Source organism: Euprymna scolopes, chromosome 46 (genome assembly GCF_053919585.1).
Source record: "Euprymna scolopes isolate OS-2025 chromosome 46, ASM5391958v1, whole genome shotgun sequence".
Classification (NCBI taxonomy): domain Eukaryota; kingdom Metazoa; phylum Mollusca; class Cephalopoda; order Sepiida; family Sepiolidae; genus Euprymna; species Euprymna scolopes.
In genome coordinates this window covers 80,622,042-80,627,041 of record NC_136527.1, presented here as the reverse complement: position 1 = coordinate 80,627,041, position 5,000 = coordinate 80,622,042, and positions in this window count along the sequence as shown.

Sequence of the window (5,000 nt, the reverse complement as noted above, 5' to 3'; positions counted from 1 at the left end):
AATGAATAAAAATAAGAAAATATTATTGTATTATGAATTGGATTGTTTTTTATCATTTTTTGTTAAAATTTCTAATTTTTGAGCGATTGTCGAGACTTCAAAGACACGACTCACACATGTCTGCTATTTTCTAGTTGTTTTTTCGAACCGAATAAACACTTCAAAATGAGTTAAAAACCCAAAATCTTATTTAAGATTTATTTACATTGCCTTTGGTAACATTTTTTCATAATTTTTTTATAACACAATTTCCTTCTTGTGAATTGTAAAAAAATGCACAACAAATTAATTACGGTATCTTTTAATACTAAATTGTTAGGTGAAAGTATAGAATTGATAAATGAACCCCTCCCCCACATTATTTGTGTGTGTGTGTTTTTGTAGTTTATTATTACTGTGTGTAGAGTCTCGATAATCGTTCAAAACGCGAAAATGACTAAAAACAATGGTAAAAATCAACCCAATTAAATATCACCGTGACATTAATTATGCACAAAAAATGGTAAAAACCTTTCTTTACCATTTTTTTTTCATAATTTTCGCTTTTTTAAGCTATTATCGAGACTTCAAAGATGTAAAAATCCAGCAACTAAATATCACCGTGACATTAATTGATTTTAACCCGTTTTTATTATCATATAACACTTAGTTTTTGGAGTCGAATAAACATTTTAAAATAAGTGAAAACACTAAAAACTTATCCAGGTTAATAGAAGAGAAGGAAAATTAAGCACTTGTGCAGTTTAACTAACCAGGGATTATTTTTGGCTTTCATTTTCGAAGAGTTATAATAAACTCTAAATAATTAAGGTGACTGAAATAGGATTTAATCAATAATTAATTTTTGATCCGAACAAATGGAGGGGAAATGTTTGTCAATAATATTTTAAACATTTTTGGTGCTTATTCAGATTAGCACTCATGACGGCATTTTCAAATGATAGAAAAAAAAAAAATGTCTGTATCATGTATGGACCAGTGACATGACGAAGATGAACAAATTCCAAAAATCACGTAATTTGATCAATTATTTTTTTTCTTCAAGAAACTGAAGTTTAACAGAAAGAAAGAGAGAGCGTGTGTTCGTGTATATATATTTATATATTTATATATATATATATATATATATATATATACATACACGATATATATATATATACATATATATATATATATATATATATATATATATATATATATATATATATATATATATAGAGAGAGAGAGAGAGAGAGAGAGAGAGAGAGAGAGAGAGAGAGAGAGAGAGATTTCCTTAAGGTAGATTACTCTGACTTTTCAATATTCTTGGAGAATACATAGTAAGTTATCAAATATATATGGCGATTATATTTTATAACTTACTAACTAGCTCTACCTACGTATTGAGCACTTTTGAAGTAAATACTGTAAGATTACGCATAAATTTATACTTTCGTATATTAATTTGAGGTGAGTAAATGAAGAAGTTATATATATTTCAACGACGCAACAGAAACAGAGAGAGTTTGTGTATGTGTGTCCGTTTTTTAAAGGTAGATAACTAGGATTTTGATTATCTCCCTTGAAGAATATATATATATGTATATATATATATATATATATATATATATATATATATATATATATATATATTTATATATATATATATTTATATATATATATATACAGATACATACATATATATGTATATATATACAGATAGATGTATATATATAAGTATATTTTCATATGGTTTCAATATATGGGAAGTTCTTTGTTTTAACTTATTTTAAAGCGTTTATTTACTTCGGAACAAAACAAGTGTTGAGACTTAAATTAGAACAAGACTGAGATGACTGTCATGAGACCGTCGTCTCAGTGTATATCAGAAGAAAGTCCCCACCAACCTCCATACGTAGTTGATTGTCATGTCGAAAATAGTAATATATCCAAAAATTACGAAAATTCATCAAGTGCAGAGTTCTTTATAGTTCAAAGTAATTTGTATGTTTGTTAAAAACTACTTCAAAAATGGTTTTAAATTTTAAGTGTGGTTTAAAGACAAAACAAATATTAAGTATTTAAATGTCATGTCGAAAATAATAATATATCCTAAAATTACGAAAAATCATCAAGTGCAGAGTTCTTTATAGTTCAAAGTAATTTGTATGTTTGTTAAATTAATTCGATGAAAAAAGAAAAAGCTTTTTTTTTTATTTTAATTTCAAGAAAATTGGAAAAATATTTGTTGTGATCAAAATGAATTTTTTTTGTTTTCCGAGACAAAATTTGTTTAAATTTGAAGAAAAACAAAAATATTTTCCTGCCATTTTTGTTGAAAAAAAAATTGTTTCCGTCGAAAAAAATGGAAAATTTGGAATCGAAATTTTTTAAATTTTTTACTGAAAAATAAAAAAAAAATTAAATAATTTTTTTTTTCTCGTGTATTTCGGTGTTTCTCGTCTATTCGTAACTTTGATAAAATTTTATCTTTTATTAACAAATATATGAAAATCCGTAATTTTTTTTAACAAATTGTTTTTTTTTATTGTTTTTCATTTTTGTGGTTATCTTTACGATTAGTGTTTCAACTTTACTTCCGGTTGTTTCCTTCGTTTTTAGTTGATTTTTTGTTTGTTTATTAAATTGTTAGGTGAAAGTATAGAATTGTTATTTGTTTGTCTCTAATATTTTTTATTTGATGTGTGTTTTTATAGTTTATTATTAATGTGTGTTTAATTAGTTTGCGTATGTGTGTATCACTGTATATATATATATATATATATATATATATTTATATATATATATATTTAGAGGAGATTAGAACAATAGTGTAAAGAGCTGAGTGTATTTTAATGTAACAGTGAAATTACTAGTTTAATTAAAATACAGGAAATAGAAAGTGCTCGTTGTAATTTAAATATATAATAAGCTCGATAGTTAAATGTCCTAGAGCTAATTCAATATTAAGTAATGTGATTTATAATTAAAAGTTTAAAAATCAAATTTTAATTAAATTAAAAATCCGTTTCATAAGAAGGAACAACAACAAAATCAATTATCTGTACGATCGTTTCGGAAAACAATGCTTTTTATTGTGGTATACATCAAGGTATGTAGAATAATTATATATAGTTTTTTTGGTAAGCAAGGTCTCCTCATCAGCAAATTTTGAAGGGTTATATATATATATATATATATATATATATATATATATATATATATATATGTGTGTGTGTTTGTGTGTGTGTGTGTGTGTTCGTTTATTATTTATTATGTGTGTGTGTTAGATTTGAAATATTTTGGAGCAAAAAACAAAAAAAAAATTCGTACTAGTGCACTTATTGCTCCGTGCTTAAATATTTACGTTATTATTTAAAAAGCCATTCTTAACATGGCGAGGGGCGGTGTTTTGTACCTATTCTGTACTTTAACCTTACAATTGAATAAAAAAAACATATCACAAAACTTTAATTAAACTTGGAAATACGATTTAAAAAATAGCACCAAAAAGTCAATAATTCTGAAATTTATCGTCAGACACGTAAATAAACAGGTTTTATTATTTTGTGGGTGAAATAAAAATGTTTTGAAGTGGGGGATCATTTTTTCTATATTAATTTAATGTGAAATGAGCACCCACTTTATGGCCAATTTTTGGTGGGTGGGGGTTTGCTCAACATAAAATGAACACAATTTAACATGCATTTATTAAACTTTTCCGCAAATAAATTTTCCGTATATGAAACAATGTAATTCTTTATGTTATAAGTGGTGGCCATTGTTGTACGCGCAAGCGCGCACATATATGCGGAAAAGTATCTTTTCAGTATCATTAAAACTAGTTCTCGGACCCAATTTTAAATGCGATATTTGTTTTCAGCAAACCAGAAATGACCAATTCTCACGAAGTGGAAACGCGCAATATTCTGTGTAGCTTATTGCAAAATATATTTTAAAAACTTACTACCGTGGTCCACCTATGCATTGAGCACTGTTGAAGTAAATACTGAAAATTTAGGCACAAAATTTATGTGATTAAATGAAATATATGTATACATAAAGTAACAATATATTAATTAACTTATATTAATTTATGTGATTAAACAAAGTAACAGACAATAATTTCTCTTATAATATTAGAGAATTTCGTCAGCTACACACATATACACTCACACACAACCACACACACACACACACACACATACATATATATGTATATATAGTCATCCGCAAACAGTACTGTTTCGCTATATCACAGCTCATCAATGCGGCTAGACATGCAACTCCCTCAAGCCAGGATCGAAACCCGACCGCCCAAACGACAGTCAAGGATCCTCACCATTACTCTATACAGCTGCTGTGTGGGTAGAGAATTAACGATGTTTTTGACATAACATTGGGTATGGGGCAGCCAAACCAGCTGCCAGCATTGCCCTGCTTTTTATTAAAACCAACTGAGAGCTCTTTTTAGTATCCTCGTTGTTCCCTTAAGTGCAATTATTTGGATCTCTTAGTGACAAGCCGATAATATTATCGCGATTTCTTATCTTGTTATTAACTTGTATTTTGAACTTTGTTTTTCATGTAATGTACAAAACGGATTATCAAAATGACAATTATTCATATTCAAACAATAAACTGTTTACATAGTTGCGATAAGAAACAACGACAATAAAACTATCAAAGTGAAAATGTATGTGAATAAGCTCACATGAATTTCAAGGATAAAAAAAAATCCTGTTTTTGATCTTATGCAAAGATAATGCGATATGACGAAACAGTAGACAGGAGAAGCAGGCATTGGACTTTGGTTAATTTTAGGGCAAGGGGTTCTTTGACACAGTAACCAAGGCAGTTTAATGCTGTGCAGTGAGAGATTCTCTCTCTCTCTCTCTCTCTCTCTGCATTTAATGCATCCAAAACCAAACTCCTATCCTTACATCATCAACGCTCTGATCCCCATCTGGCATCAATTGTGATGGATTGGTCTCGTCTGGGTGAGGCCCCATGTTTTGAC